Genomic DNA, 17,302 nt, shown 5'->3' with positions numbered 1-17,302 from the left:
TGGAGGAGGCGGGGTTTATGGCCTATACCGCAGGCAGACACCAGGGGGCGATAGACGTTTTGGCTTCATTTTTGGGGAGCTGTTGCGTTGTCCATGTTTTCTACAGTCATTGCTTTCCACACTGGCTTTATTTGCCAATCACAACTTCTTACACAACATCCAGTCAGAAGTCGTGTATAAGACATCTTTCTTTCATGCTTCCTTTTTACTTCTATTTACTTTATTTTATTTCAAAGTTCAGTTAGGCTTAGGTGCTGAATATATAGTTCAAAAGCAAACCTCTCCCACCTGCAACTAGCATCTCAGACATTTCCTTGCTTGCCTGTCCTGTAACATTTAACACCAGCAGAGCACGTCTGCCTGCATATCTATGGCTAAAGTTTTTACAAAAAGAAGTACCAATGGCATCACAATGTGACAGTACTAACCAGTTGTCAGTCTGTGAGACTGAGGTTACACATACAGTACACAGTGTGGGATTAGATGGTCCAGTCACAGTATCTGTTACAGAAATCATAGGTGAGGTGATGAATGAGAGCACTCTTTTTTCATCCATCATCCTTCAGTCCACAGCCTTGTTTAGAGTATGTAGAGTGGATACTGAGGCTCAGTAAAGATGAGCACCGGTCAAAAAGCCAGTAGTGTATGGAGGCCTCACTATGAAAAAAGACTTAGATATAAAGCGCTTGTATTGGGATGTAATGAAATACTTTTCGCCGTGGCAATAAACTGGCCCCTGCTGGCTCAGCAAACATGAGATGATAAAAGCATGGCTGATGCACATTTGATTGTGAAGTCTCTGCTAGAAAAGAGGGGATAAAGTGCCTGTAAATCAGCCATAAAATTGCAGATGGTAATCCAGTAAATATGTTAAATGACTAGCATCATTATCGCCACTCTCTGTCTGACCCATGGCATACATCATTACCTTATCAATGAGATGGAACTTCATCATTCTTGGAGGAAAGTCTTTTATTTGATTCCCACAACAAAGCAGTCATTGTGATATTATTTTCTTTGCACAACGTTCTCTCTCTCTCTCGCCTATTTTCTCATACCTACTTTGCCAATACTGTTGGACAAAGAGCTCGTAAGTAATAATTTAGTGATGAGGCTTTAACATTGTAACTACTCTGTCATCAGTGAAGTTCGGACAGTATTTTAATGGATTGACAGTTTAGCTTTTCTTTAACAATCATAAGAAAAATAAACAGACAGCCTCGAATTGATTTATAGACAGAGATCGAGTTAGGACATGTGAGCTCTGCAGAGGCAAAACAGCAGCAGCCGGATTCCGGTCAGTTAGACAATTAAATCAGATAATCTGTTCCAACATCAGATAAGCCTCACCTGTTAGCTTCTTTCATCTCCTTTCATGCAGAGAAGATCAATGTCAACAAGGTCATCATCCCTAAAAGTAATCTCTCCTCTTACTCTGCAGATGCATTATTACTTCTTTTTAAATTAAGACTAAGGCTGTCCACAGCAGTGCAAAGTCGCACTGCAGCCCATCCCCTTTCAGCTGATCTGCAGCTGGAAGGGGAGACAATAAGACAGAGAAGCATAAAATCCAAAGTGCAAAGTACACAGATGGATTTTCATGTGGCTCATGTTGTGTTTAGAATTCCTTTACTGTTTCCTTCTATGTATAAGATACATTCTAAAATTTTGCTGATTATGGTTTTTAATCATTTTTATGCAAAGAAAGGCATTCCAAATAAAGGATAGTGTGAACATAATTACATTTTGGCAATCAATGTTACTTCTTACAAAACAGATTTTTGCAATAATACTAGAAAAACCCCCCACTTTGAAATAGACGTGGGATTCTGTCAAAGAATGTTTGACAGAATTATGTTCCCTAAATTGTAGGTCAGCTGGTGACTACGTAATAGTTTGATCGTCATAGTCAGGGTGATTTTTCATTCTGCGCTTTTTCATATTTTATATACATTCATCCTTCAAGCCTCTACCAGAGGCCTGGGAGCTTGAGGGTCCTGCATAATACCTTTGCTATTCTTAGGACTGCGCTCATCTGGGCAGAGATCTTGGATCTCATTCCTGGGATTTACTGGAGCCACTCACCCAGTTTGGGGTCCATTGCTCTGAGTGCTCTGATTGCCACTGGGACCACTGTTGCCTTGCACATCTTCTAGAGTTCTTCTGTCGGCCCTTGGTATTTCTCCAGCATCTTATGTTCCCTCTTCCTGATGTTATTATCACTTGGTATAGCTATCTCTGTACCCAGTGGGCAGCCAGTCTTGTTAATGATCTGGTTGAAGCGGTTCAGGCCTATGCAGAACAGCAGTGGAGGCAGAGCATCTCCTTGGTAAATCCTACACTTAATGCCGACTTGTGCTATTGGATTGAAGTTAGTATCTAGTGTAGTAGTTCACCACATCCCCATTGAATTCCTTATGAAGGCTCTTAGGGTCCTGTTGATCTTGTACAGTTCTAGGCATTCCAGGATGCAGGTGTAAGCCCATAAGCTTTTTTGTTGTCAACCCAGGCAGTGCACAGGTTAGTCTGTCCGGTCTTACAGTCTCAAGCAACTGCTCTGTCTACCAGGAGCTGATGTTTTGCTCTTCTGGTATTCCTGCTAGTTCTTTTCTGTGCCCCACTCACAGCTCATTGAGCCATATGCCTGCTCATCTTAGCTGCCATGGTGCCTGACAGGGACTTCCATGTTGTTCTGAGTCAGGTTATTGGCTGGTAGCTTTCTGGCCTTCGGTTAGCCAGTGCCAGACACTCATGGAGTGTAAGCTTCTTTAGGCAGAAGATGTGGGTCATGTCAGTGCCTGGTTCTGTCCAACTCTTCATGCTTAAGACCCTTTCTTGGATGTCTCCCACTGTGATGGTTACTGGATCCTGTTCAGGGGGGTTGCTGTGGTCTGCTCTTAGCTCCTCTAGCCATTTATAAAGTCCATTGAGAAGACTTTATAAAAACTTTAAGGAAACCCATTCCTTGTTTATTTTCTTCACAGCAGTAGATTTGCAATAACAATTTATTTAATTTGTAGCCTTGTTGGTTTTTTACCAACTGATCAATACAGTGGAAGTCCAACAGTCACTCTCCTTTGTAGTTCTTTTTTGGTCTCCCATCTGATATTTGTGCTATTAAATCTTACATTGTGTCACAACCTTGTTCCAATCTTGTTTGTTTTCTCTGTCTGGGGTGTACTGGAGCAGACTACCGATACTGAATTTCACATTAAAAACAATGAGGTGCTTCAACAAATCATATTGAATTGCCTTAGATTCCTTATGCTTATATTATTGCACACTTCCCAGCATGATATACCTAGTGTCTCAATAAAACCTTAGCATTTTGTCTAGAATCTTTAATAAAGCTTTTTTTTAAAGTTAAAACAATTCTCAGTATGTATTTATAATCATGAACATGCTCTCTGGTTTGACAGGAAGAAAGAAGATATCTGGAGAGCCAGTGCTACGCATGACAAATTTTTGGTGAGAGGATGAGAAATAGGACTTTAATGTGAATGCCAGCGATGAACTCTAAAGGTAGACCAGCATGCTAATGTCAGGCTGAGAGGTGCAGTGCCTGTGGACATTTTACTCTAAAACAGACTGTAAAGGACACATAGTGAGTTTTGACAACCCTGAAAAATAAATACATTTTTAAAAATCTCACCTCCGGAAGTGAATTTGTAGGCTGCGCATCAAATTCCCCACCCTCTCAGCTCTCTGGAGACTTATTACGGCCGGTTTGCGCTATGTGTCAGCACAAATAAAATCTTACTTATTATTTCTTTGCTTACTATTTTATCCGCTCTTTTTCCCCTCTGAAGGTCAGAGGCATCAGATCCTAAATTGCTGTGACTGTAGCGTGCTGAGGCTGATCCTCTCAAAGTAGGAGGGCGTTTCAGAGTGCCATGTTAGGAGCTCGGCTCAGAGCTTATCCTGCGGTAACCGATGTGAAAAATGCGGACCGAATCTCTGAAAGACCTGCTCCTGCCTCTGCCCCTAGGCGAAGGCGGCCCATGCAGGTGGTTGGCGGTGCAGGTGAACTCGCAGCAGATAACACGAGTCCTCTTTTGAATGGATCAGAGTAGCCTTTCTAACAATGCTGTAGCAGCTGGGAGCCCGAGGACAGGGTCAAAGCGAGGTTCAGGCCACTCAAGACAGGGAGTCATTAGTCTTACCCTGAGCTAAGACCGGAGCCCAGGGGAAACACTTCGCTTCATACTGAGCACAATGTCAGAAAGAGGCTTTGTCTGATTGATTGCACTACAGCTGTTTTTATAGGATAACATAAATTACTGAAATTAAAAGGGCCATTCTATAACTTACGTACATTTAATGGGGACAGAATTGGCCGTGTAGTGGGTCTGCTGACCGCATGCATTAGCGAGGGCATTGGATTCATAGTTTCATAAGCCAACGGCTGCTGCAAAATTAGCTTTATTCATTAGTTTGAGCATTAGTTTTCATCCTGCTTTGCTTGCACATTTGATGCATCACTCTGAGTTATTTCCCCCCTTTTATCTTTTTTTCTCTTGCCCCGAAAATCAAATGTAGAACAGATAAAATATCATTAGGTCATGCAGTTTTCCCAGAATTCCTAGCTGAGCTGCAATAAAACTTTATTTAAAGGAGAGTTGCTAACACATGCATCAAAACCCCACAAATTCTAATCTGGCTATCTCCATTACACTCCCCCCAGATGGCCCGTAGATTAAACTGCTACTGCCCTGAAAAGCTTATGACAACAGATACGGTACATTAACATATGTAGCATCACACACTTACATTTAGAAGTCAATTTGTCCTTTGCAGAGGACGCTGTATCCAGGGTAATAATTGTCAAACCCAAACAGAGTGAATCAGGACTTTGCAAAGAGCCATTTGGACAATAAAGAAAATTTGTTCAGTGCCCTCAACAGCATTTCAGTAAATAATACAAGCAGCTCTGAAATTGCATTGATATTAAACACAAGCTCAGGGCAGTTCCTCGATTACCCTTTTTTTTTCTCTCCTCTCTCTATCATTTCACATAACATGGTGATATTTACTGTTTCTGAACATCTGCTTGTAATTTAATCATCATTTGAACTGTTGACTTCTTAATATTATCCATTAATCTGGCCGTTATATGTTATTTGTGTTGTGACTGGTTTTACAGCTTAATGTGGGTCATATTAAATGGGCTAGCCCTTTAAGAACTTAATGTTGTATTTGTCATTTGTCTTTTTAGTTTTGTACTCACTCAACGCTGGTAACAGTGCTGCCAACCCTGCATGTCATTAAGTGACTTCCAAAGCCCTTTTTTTTAATATTTAAGCGTGCCAAAATCAGGGCAGAGCTGTTAACTCGTGTGTTTGGGGATTTTGTCAGTGTTACGAGTTCCTAAAAGTGTTTAATAGTCTAGGCATACAGGAGGCAACAATAAAAGTGAATTTTATCAGTGAGTCGAGAGATGGCTAAACCATTTTATTCTATCAAGAACAAAACAAACTCAGAAGCAGAAGTTGTATGCTAATGAAAAAAAGATAAGTCAAATAATCAAACACACTCCTTTCCACCAAGTAAACAGCCACACAAACGCTGCTGGCATCTCTCGCTCAGCTATCACTGAGCGGTCCCTGATGACTGAGTAGAGTTAGCTGTGTGCAAACCACAGGGAAATAACACGACAAAGAAAGAGAGAGAGAAACAACATCGATGCCCCTGGAAAAAAAATCCACAGTAGGCCTAATAGGCCTATGAAAATTCACTTATACTCACTGGAATGCATTTGAACCTATGCAAGACTTTGGACACCGCTCACATGCAATCTGTCTAAAAGTCATCATCGTGCAGCCCAGTGGGGGTGACTCTTTGTGTAGCTCAAACACTGATTGGTTAAAAATCTGAACAGAAACGTGGCTGAATTAACCCTAAAACAAAAAAGAATCCCAAAAATATGCCCATGAGAAACAAAGACGAGCACAGTTTGTGGTCTTTGACAGAGGCTAAACCGAAGGACCAGCAAGGGTACGAACATAAGCCAGAGTGGCCAATATTACTAATTGTTCCATGTATTTTGACATTGTCCACTGCTGACAGTACACACTAACAACATGTAGGCTGTCCTCGATATGATCACACCTTTAAGTATCTTGGTAGCACCTACAGACTTGGAGCCGTAATCATGAAGTGTATAATAAGAATTTTCACAGTGGAATGGAGCAGCTTGGAAATGGCTTGGAAGTGACTGCTGGTTGCTGATGTAGTTTTAATAGGCTGCGTTTCACTCTATTTCATACTTGTTTCATTTAAAATAGTGTGAGCTGACACTGACTGACACAAGGCATAATGGAAACACAACACAGTGTCATGAATATACTAATTAGTGGATCACATCATCTTTACGCTTTGTGATTTTTCATGCAGGCTTCAGTCAGAAGGAAACTTACCTAACAGGTTAGTATTTAATTAATCCAAAGGAACATCCAGACTAGACTTCCCGTAGAATGCCATGTAGCTTTGCCATATTAGTCAACATAGTGAATAAGCTTTAGTAGGTGCGCCTAATATGCCGCTCAGGAGGTGTTTGAAGGTTCTTAGGGTCCTTTATAGGCATCCAGTGAGATGCCCTGTATATGCTATAGAAAATGTATGCTGGCCATCAGATGGCAGGAAACTGTTGCTGTTGCCATCTGTTGGCTAACTCATTAACACTACTGCTGCAGACCAATGACTCATAGCAGTTAATACAGTTACCAATACTTAGCTAGATATTACAAGGCTACTCACACTGACATATTTCATGTGTCAGGTTACTTAATTACTCGATGTAGATAGTAATCTGTTACATTACTTTTGTGTTGATGAGTGGCCTGAGATCCACTGCAGAAACTGCAGAAACCTTAGCCCCACACACTGACACTGAAAACACTGAACACTTGTTTTGCTCAAGTATGAACACAAAGAGCAAAATCAGTGAAACAGAGGCCAAAGTACACTTCACAGTGATTCTACTGTAGAAACAGGCAGGTGTGGAAAAACTACAAATGTTGCAACGCTGCAAATCCAACTGCTCATCACTGTTTTAGATACAAAAAAGAGGTTAGCATAAAGTCCATGCTGCTGAAAACAAACTTTAAAATAAAACTGACCTCTTCCTCTGGAGCACACTTCTCATACCACTGACCTGATTGATGCTTACTGACTACATGCTAAACGTGTTGCATCAGAGACTTTATAAAACTCTGTATTTGAAAACATATCCGCGGATTTCCTCGCTGCCATCCATAATTTGACCAATCTGAGATGGTCTGAGTGAAACTCAGCTGTCCATGAAAACAACGTCAGCATCTGTCCATCTACAGTTCAGCCTTTGTCGTCGTACCCTGAGCAGTTTTAATATAACACTGCTGTTTCAGTGTATTTGCTGTGAGTGGATGCAGCAGTGGATAGCTGTTACCAGCAGTTTGTGGAGTTTGCCATTTGCTGACTTGTCCTTATCCATTCATACAACAAAAATAATAATGTTCTTAATTCCACTCTTCAAATGTGTTTCCTGTGCCATGGCTGCAACTTTAAGTGAGCTGGTTGTGACCTGCAGTTGAAGAGGGAAAAAGGGGACATTTGATTTTCTTTCTTTCCATCCGCCCATCGTGCAGATAAGTGAGTGGCCTACAGTAATGTGTTATAGAAAAACATGCAGAAGAATAATCTGATTACAATTACACCTTATAGAGCTTTGTGTTTCATCAAGTACTTGTGCTACTATACTCCTAAATCCCTCAGTGTGTTTTCATTCTTCCAAAATCCATCTAAATAAACACATATCTGAAATGCCATAACAGCTGTCTTTTTGAAGAATAAGGTGTTGCCTTGCTTGCAGCACAAAGCAAGGCATGGTCACATGGCTGCAGATAAATGGAGAAGTGAGGTCAAGCATGAGAGCCACCTGGATCCAAAGAGGCCAGTGCTTCACTCCTCTGACCTGGCTGTGTTGGGATGCATCCAGTGAGATGCAGAGCTATCCGAGATGTTCTAATACAAGCCCATCTGCCTGCCTCTCCTGGGTACCCTGCTACCTTTGCCCCGCCACGTGTTCCCCCGTAGCCTACATTTCCAAAACAGTGCCAGGCGAGCCCACATTCAGCATCTGTCTGTGCTAGATATGTCAGTCTGCACCGGGCACTCTCACAGCGCCACCGCAACCGCCGAGAGGAAATTCATGCACTCCAGGCTTCCCACACCTCTCCACTAAATTATCGCCTCCCCAGAAAGACAGTGGCATGCTGCCTGAGAGTTTGGATTACGTATCATCAAGTACTGGGCCCAGACAGTTGACATTTCTGTGTAATCATCATTACTCTCACATCTGCTTCTCAAGTAGGGTCACAAGGTAGCCAGCGCTGAAGTGTCATACAATAAATGCTATGTAAATGCTTGAATGTTCAAAACGCTCCTTGTCTGAAGAAGTGTATACTCAGATGACTGTTTAGTGAAGCTCTAAAGATGTGGAGAAACCTTGGTGATGAAAGCAGACGGGCTGAGGATCACGTTTATTTCCATGTTTTAAAATATATTCAAGAAAGTACAAGAAAATGTAATCTCCTTCCGTTTACTTCAGTTTAGGAGAAAAGGATGATCATAACAACAAAATAAACTTAATACACTGTCATTTTTCCCACTTTTATGAAACTAATTCATAACCTTTAAATACTTTAAAGTAATTTAAATAAACTGTCTTTTATTACATGCTACAATAGGTACACCGTAGAAACCATGCCAGCTACCCTGCAATGTACTGTAAAGCAGCGCTCCCCAATCCCCGGGCCACAGACCGGTACCAGTCCGTCAGTCGTTTGGTACCGGGCCGCGAGAGTTAAGGCTCGGGTGTGAAATGTATGGTTTTCAGGGTTTTTATCAGTTTTTATTTTTATTTTTTATTGTTTTTTTTATCGTTAACTCAGTTTTCCTGGGTCTTTTCGTGTGTGTTATGAATAAATCTTCTTTTTTTTTGGTACCAGTACTGTTTTTATTTTGTCGTATTTATCTGCGACACCTTAAAGGCCGGTCAGTGAAAATATTGTCGGGCATAAACTGGTCTGGTCCATATAACGTTAGCAGTACCTTAATGGCAACCGTGCAGCCAGCATTTTACTATTACTGTGCCAGTCAGTTTTACAGTGCCAGTTATAGAATCAAAAGCCTCAAAATGAACAGTAGCTGGAGGTGTTGGAGAAATTCATTCTGGTGTTGCTGTAGCTTTTTTAACATTATAGTTTCATACCCTGCTTAAAACTTTACTGTGCAGTTTTCTGGTGATGTCCACTGTGTTAGCCGCAACAAAACATGTATTCAAGGGTGACTTCACAGATTTTAAATTAAACTTTTGGTTACCCATTTTTATAAAACAGATTAATATGTTTCCTGTGCTCGATATCTTTTTAATCAGACATTTATCTCAGACTGCACTGAATATCTTGTTTTCTTCAAAGGGCCCCTTCCACAGGAGTCAGAGTAAAGCTTTTTCAGTCATGCCAATTTTGGAAGAAACTGAAATGCATTGAACATCTTTAATTTTATCAGTGTAACTGAAATCTGTAAATGGGGATTGTTCTTCTTTATGTACACTGCTTTTTGTTTCTGTTTTTTTCCCAAGATGAAACTAGCTTCTAGAAGTGCTAACACTTAAATTACCTGATCTGAGAAATGTCACAGCCCGACGGGCTCTAATTTAGTTGCACAAATACTTCACAGCCCTGTGTGCATATTCAACAAAGCGAAAAGGACGAATCAGGAATTCAAAAAGAAAAAGTTTTGCTTCATTTCGACTCCCTTTTTTTTTTTCAAAAGTTGCTGCTCTCAGGGAAAAAAATGTGTTGATGAATGAAGCTCTCATACAAAGTGAGTTGCTGACAGTTTTGGAGACCTAAGGGAGCAATTCATTTGCAGCACAAGTGTGATATGTTGAGATCAGTCCCACAAATGTCCCAGACGCCTGAGCACTTTGAAAGAGTAGCAGGTCTGTGCTGGCACTGGAATTTCAACAGCACTCCAAGTAAAATGCTGCTCTACAGAGCAGAGCTCCTCACTGCCACTGTGACGCAGAATTTCTCATCACCTGATTGTATGAATCAGACATCCACTGGTTTAATTTCTACTTCTGATGTATGATGGAGACTGCAGCAGGCCAGGAAGGGCGCTTTATATTTCTGTCTCTTGAGGAAACAGATCAAGGAATACTGGAATGGCTCGGGGGAATCATGGCCCAAAAACTGGCAGAGCCATCAAAGGCTGGAATCGAACCAGAGTTATGTGAACAGTTGAAAAGGTGCTTTATTAATGCCACTTCAAACTGCTGGAAGAATTAAATCATGAAAGTCTATTTTAGAAACAATAGAAACTCTTCAAAAATAGTATGTAGAGTTTCTTAAACTTCATTGTTGATAAAAGACATAACAATGAATAAATGGATTTAGTGCTGGATTCATACTGGAGACGCACATTTAATACCCCACCCAAACATGTAGAAATCTTCATTATTAGGCCACCTGTCTTTCAAGAAACATATTAATTATTGTGCAAAAGTCTCGAGCCATATCCATCCATCCATTCTCTGCCACTTATCCTTTTCAGGGTCGCAGGAGGAGCTGGAGCCTATCTGGAATAAAGAAGGTGTAAGTTGGCACATATATATACACTACGGGTATATATTGAAATGAAAGTATACTACAAATAAGCAATTGGAGTTAAAAAAAAATAAATCATGGAATCAATTTATAGATTCTATATAGATTCTAAACTTTTGACTCATCAAAGTAGCCACCTTTGGCAGATATAACAGCTGAACACACCCGTGGCATTCTTTCTACAATAGAAGTCAAATATTCTTCAGAAAGTTTTTCCCATATCTGTTGCAGAAGTTCCCATAAATGTGGCACTTGTAGGTTGCTTTGCTTTCATTCTTCTGTTCAGTTCATCCCAAACCAGCTTGATGTGGTTGAAGTCTGGAGCCTATGCTGGCCACTCCATGTTTTCAAGCTTAGCATCTTGTTCTTTTTTCCCGAGGTAGTTCTGTCATAGCTTGGACTCGTGTTTTGGGTCATTATCTTGCTGTAGGATGAACCCCTGACCAACTAAACCCATACCAGAGGGTACTGCATGGCGCTGCAGAATGCTGTGGTTCATGCTGCTTCTCGCTCTGTACAAGTCACCGACCCTGGATCCAGCAAAACAACCCCAGACCATCACACTGATGCCACACACTGTGGAACCATCCTTTCACCTACTCGACGCCTTACAAAGATCCTGTGTGATGAACTGAAGATTTCAAATTTTGATTCATCAGTCCATAACACCTTCTTCCAGTCTTCAGTAGTCCAATAACAGTGTTTCATGGCCCAGGCAAGCCAAGTCTTATTCTGACATCTTAACAATGGCCTTCTTTCTGCAACTCATCCTGTCAAAGCTGCAGCTCGAAGCCTTCTCCTCACAGCTGAAACTGAGACTTGCTACTACGACCACTATTAAGCTGTGCTTGAAGCTGTTGTCCTGTGAGCCGCCTATCACGCAAGCTGCTAACTCTCAGAAACTTGTCCTCTGATTCAGTTGTGGCTTTGGGTCTGCCAGACCTCTTCCTGTCAGAGTTTCCCAATTTCTATTTTTTTCATTTTATATCAATACACTACATTCTGCAGTACAATACTGTTCAACTGTTGCTCACGAGGGTATGGTACCACACTGTGTTCCAACTTTTATGTGTTTTTATGCAGACAGAGGGAGCTGTAAGTAATCCAGAAAAGTTGGAGCACCTGTAGGAATTAGTAGCACCAGCTCTCAAGGCTTGATAAACCTCCATTGCTGCAGGACAGCTTTATATTGTCAACCCATTTTGTTTTCCCTGAAAAAGGCCTTTTTGTATAATTCTGAAATGTACATTATGTATCTGCAAGTCATGTCCTTGCAGATACTATTCATATAGGATAAAAATACTATTCAGTAGGAATACATCCAGCAAAGACCTGATACAGGAAGAGATCTGGCCCTTTAGCTGATCCATCTATTGTTCACTTCAAAAATCAGAAGTGCTTGCAGTTGAAGGGTGGATGTGAAGAAACCGTTCTTATGGGGAGGGAAATGTGCAAACATAGACAAGAAATAGACTGACAAATGAATAAAAATGGGAAGTTTGTGGTTTAAAGCATAAACAATACATATGGAGGAGGTCAGGAGGGAGATACAGCAGTGAGTGTCTGCAGCCGTCTGTAAAACACGGTCATGAATTGCGGCTGCGTTTTCAGCCAGTGGTGTTGGGGATCTTATCAAATTGATAGAATTATGAAAACAGAAAAGTACCATCAGATTTTGATCCACCATGACCGTACCAGTCAGATGCTTATATCCAAGATCTAATTGGTAAATCTTCATTTTCAGTGTGGCAGTAATCCACAACACACTGCCAAAGTAGTAAAAGCATACCTAGAAAAACACAAGTAGAACATTGTCAGTCATTGATTGGCCTCCTCGGAGCCATTCATGAAGCAGCGTGGAATCATCTTGGCAGAGAACAGAACAAAAGTCCACCAGCATCCCAAAAAGGGGAGCTTTCAATGTCCTGAAGAGGAAGCCGGGAGAAAAAAATGACTAGGAGCATTCAGGCTGTGCTACAGAGAGGTGGTCATATCAAATATTCATTTTAAGCCTTGTTAGAAAAACAGCTTTTGCCTTCTATAGTATATTTGCATGTATATTTACACATTAGGATAATTCACCGAAGCTGTTTACCATTTTTCAGGCTAAAAATAAGAAATGGTGAGTGGCTCGAGACATTAGTGGCTGGCATCAGGCGATACTTTTTCAAATATTGGGTTAGTATAAAAGTCCAATTCTGTCCCTACAAGAAAGTACTTCCTATGGCTATTTACTAGATCTCAAGTTAACTGTGTACTTTTTCAAGGGCTAAAAAGATATGTATGTTCACAAGCTGTGAAAGGTAGCTACTTTAACAATATTTATAGAGCGTCCATTTACATTTATATTTGCTGATAAACTAAGCTGCAAAACTGCCACCAGAAGATCAACACTGGTCTCTGTAATGTACAAACCACAAGTCAGTATGGCCTTATTTCAGAAAGTACCACCCCACTGACAAGCCATTGTACCCCTAAAGATATAATAAGATGCTTTAATTTTTGAGTGTGTAGCATGTGGCTGTGTTATCACCTCCCCGCTAATTGGAGCCGGTGTTTCCTTTGCTTTGGTGATGTCAGCCTTACAGCATTTTTTCTGGGAACATGGGGGGGAAATTTATATTGAAGGATAAAAGAGTCCATTTTTCCTCTTACTTAATGCAGGGGGTTTTTTTCTAGCACAAGACCTTCGAGGCAATTCTGACGTTCATTTGAGACTTGTATTATTTATAACTTTGATTTAGATGAAACACTGTTGGAGTGCTTTGTCTGGTGAAAAAAGGCTCTCTCACGTCACTGCAGCTCTTAAAAGTCCACCTTGTGCTTTAAGTCATTGACCCTCCCTCTCCTCTATTCATCGCTCAACAAATGGCGATGCCCGGAGAGAGGCTTGCCTCTATTCCCTGCTGCGGTTTCCATTAGAAGTACTGACACACAATAGAGCATTTTTAAGCCTTTGACATTGCCATTGTAATGGACTGGGGTCATGGCATGATATGTAGGATGTAATGCATAAAACGCTGGTTAAGTACACACTGCTGTTCTTTATGGCTTTCAAATTATAGGCAAATCTTTTCACCTTTGTCCAAGGTGCTGCTGCAGGGGTGTCACAGGAGTTCACATGAATTCATTATCCTCGAGTTAATCATGTGACCCCGTGACCCAGTGCACACAGCACAGGGATACTCATTCATATATATCAGACCCAAGGTTCCATGACAAAGCAACATTTATTGGAAATGCTGTAAATTGAAAAACACACAGTCAGAGGAACCTCGGCGCTAGTGTCACTGGTGTCACCAAGTGAATTCACTATATGGATTTCAGACTGCTCTGACTGTGACTATTTCATACGACGTGATTTTCACAGGTTGTTTTCAGGAGTTTGACACTTTGACACAGCTTAGCATAAAGACTAGAATTGGACCGGTCTGTATGTGAACTACCGCTTGAAGCTCTGTGCTGGTGCTGGGGACCTTAATTAGTAAGGTTAACCTGTAATTCACTATGATAAAAACTGGAACTCTAATTTTGAGTAGCCTGAAAAAAGAAATAAATATTTAGCAGAGAAATGGAATGGCCAGTTCTTTAACCACAACTTGAATACAGCTGAATGTTGAACCAGAGAAAAGGGCACCCATCTGTCACTTATAGCAGTGACTCCCCTCAGCTAACTTTAAGCTTTCAATAACATATTCACTAAATGTTCCTCAAAAGTTCAATGAATATGAGCTGTATATGTTTAAAACACACTGATAAATAACATGTCAAATGCACATTCATCATATCAAAAATGAGAGATATGGATCGGTTGATTAACATATGCTGACTGTATTTCTTTCAGGAGGAGAGCAGAGGAGAGGAAGAGTGCGGCAGATTAATGAGGCTCCAAAAGAGCAGGAAAGGTGAAGAAGAGGCAGACAGAAGTGACGGAGTTTAAAAGGGGCCACGATGGTAGAATAGAAGCAGGAGCTCTGAGACCAGGGTTGGTAAAGCTCAAAAACTGAACTAAATCATTTACATGTCAGCATACAATCTCACAAATGACTGCTTCACCAACATCTTGCTTTTATTTATTTATTTATTTTTTTTTGAGGTTCTACTGCTGCTGCTTAAAAAAATATCAACAAAGGTGAAGAACACACTTTTTAATTTCAGCATCAACCTGACTTTGACCTTAAGGTAGAGCCCGGTGTCTGACATTTTCCATAAAAAGAACATTTTGCTAAGGTTCATGGAAAGTTCAGGGTTTTGGATAAAACTTATAATTTTAATTAAATATTATAAAAATAACATAAAAAATGAACACTAAGGTTATGGAATGGACAAGACTAAAGTACATTTAAGAGGAAATACTAAATTATTGGAACCATGCTAAGTGGATGTTTATTATAATGTTTCCGATAATAATATCTTGGGTAACTATGACAACTCTTAGATCTAATGCTAAGTGTCTAAGCCCAGTGCTCAAGAGAAATGCTGAATTTTAGATAATAGGAGAAAAACCAGTGGGCATTAAGCTGTCGACAGAAGCAATACAGATAAATATAATGTACCTAGATGGAACCGAAAAGTGCTTTTCAAACTTTCCATGACTATTTTGCTTCTTTTCCCCTCAGTGAAACAGTCACAGTTAGAATCTGCTGTGCAGTAATTGATCCAAAGTAGCCTCAGCTGCAGGTTTCTAAGTAGCAATGGTGTAAACTATCAAACTGCTGCTTTCAAACAGCAGGGAGAATCCTGACTATTAGAATCAAATTTGTTGATTTTCCAGATTGAGTATCACAAGAAGGCAGACATCTGAACCATAAGTGGACATTTACACAGCTCAGTCAAATGTGATTATGTGTAATGTTTCTGTTGCTCTCTTGCCTCACCTGTAAATAACAAATAAAGATTAAAAATCAGAAGCATCTCCAGCCACAAATTCCAGAGTTCCATTTATACTTGCACCATCTATAAAATTCAATTCACTGTGAATGCAATGCATTGTATATGCACAGTTTTCCTGCATATACAATACCTGCATGACTTGCTAATACTCAGAGGAATACCTCTGAGTATCCTCTATTCACATCTATAAAGGGGATTCATAATGTGTATGCAATTTTCAGCTGGGGCAGAGATATCATCATGCAAATCCACTACTAACATTTAAAAATAGGTGTCTGTCATCTATCATGCAGTGATTGTGAGACTGATGAAACTGACATTTTCACATGCTCTCTTAGCACATGTCCATTTCCTCATGCAATGGAAAACAAATTCCTAACTGATATCATCAGCACTTGTAGCACACACGGACACCGCAGAGCAGACTTATTCAGACCAATCAGGTGAAAGTGAGAAGTGTCTACAAATTGTAATGTGAAATTACAGTTGGTAGAAGAATCGTTTCATTTCTGTGCATATTGCAGAGTGCTTCTTTATACAGCAGCGCAACTTTATCAAGAATGAAAGTAGCCACTATGATGTCACCATCACCCATTGGATGTGACATTTTGGGGGGATAATAATAATATTGTGCCAGTTGAAACTAGATGGGGGTGGATCTGACTTTAAAACCGAGCAGTATGTATGCAGTTTCCCACGCAGTATAAATAGTACAAAAATAAAGTTGCCCATATTTGTGCTGGTATGTGGGCATATACTGTTACCTAGCAATTATGTGCAAGCATCTCAGGCTATGTTGCAATGCAAATTTCTAATAACTACAGGAAATAATTCATTAATGCAAACACAAACGCTAGTCACGGAGTTCCACATGGTTCTGTGCTGGCTCCATTACTCTTTACATTGTACATGCTTCCCTAAGGCAGTGTTTTCAATATATCAATTGAAAACACTGCATACACAATCATTGCTATGCAGATGATAAACACCCTTATTAATCTGTGGAACCATGCAGGAATGCCTTCATTCATTTGTGCCAATATCACTAAAATTAGAAACATCTGGTCTCAGACTGAAAAACTACTTCCTGTATTTATTACTTGTAGCCTGGACTATTGTAATACAGCTTATGTGTAAGTTTAATAAGGAAGGTCTCTAATCACTCATGTGCCTGCTAGGTTATTCATTACATCACCACCACTTTCCCATGCTGTCAATGTCAATACAGACGTCTTTACTTTAGTCCAATCATCTTCTTGCCCGCCTTGTTTGAGCCAATCAGCCTCCACTCCACTCTGCATCTTTGCTGTCATTCTCCTTTTTAGACACCTCACTCATGCAACCCACCTCCTCTAATCGCCACTTCACTTGGTCCATCCAAGCCTGAATCTTCATCTTCACCAGCACTAGTGTCCAGACACCACTGGGTCCTGCTGTAAATCCTATCACCGCTGGGACTTCGTATAGGTATGATGGGTCATCGGAGTCGAATTGTCAAGTATGTTGATTAACTGCTCTACCTCAATAAACCATGTTCAGTTTTTCCGAGTGACCTCTCCTTATTGAAATTCATAATTAAGATGAGTTCTAAAAGCTCCTTAAAAAGCTTTCATTTGATCCAAAATGGTGCAGCGAAAGCATTAACTGGGGTGGAAAGAGAGACCAGATTTAGCATCCCTTTATTGTCTCCTTGTTAAATCCAGAACCAAATTTAAAATCCGCCTTCTCACATGCAAAATCTTAAATAATACAGGCGT

The sequence above is a fragment of the Oreochromis niloticus genome, linkage group LG5 (genome assembly GCF_001858045.2).
Source record: "Oreochromis niloticus isolate F11D_XX linkage group LG5, O_niloticus_UMD_NMBU, whole genome shotgun sequence".
Classification (NCBI taxonomy): Eukaryota; Metazoa; Chordata; class Actinopteri; order Cichliformes; family Cichlidae; genus Oreochromis; species Oreochromis niloticus.
This window is presented reverse-complemented; position numbering follows the sequence as displayed.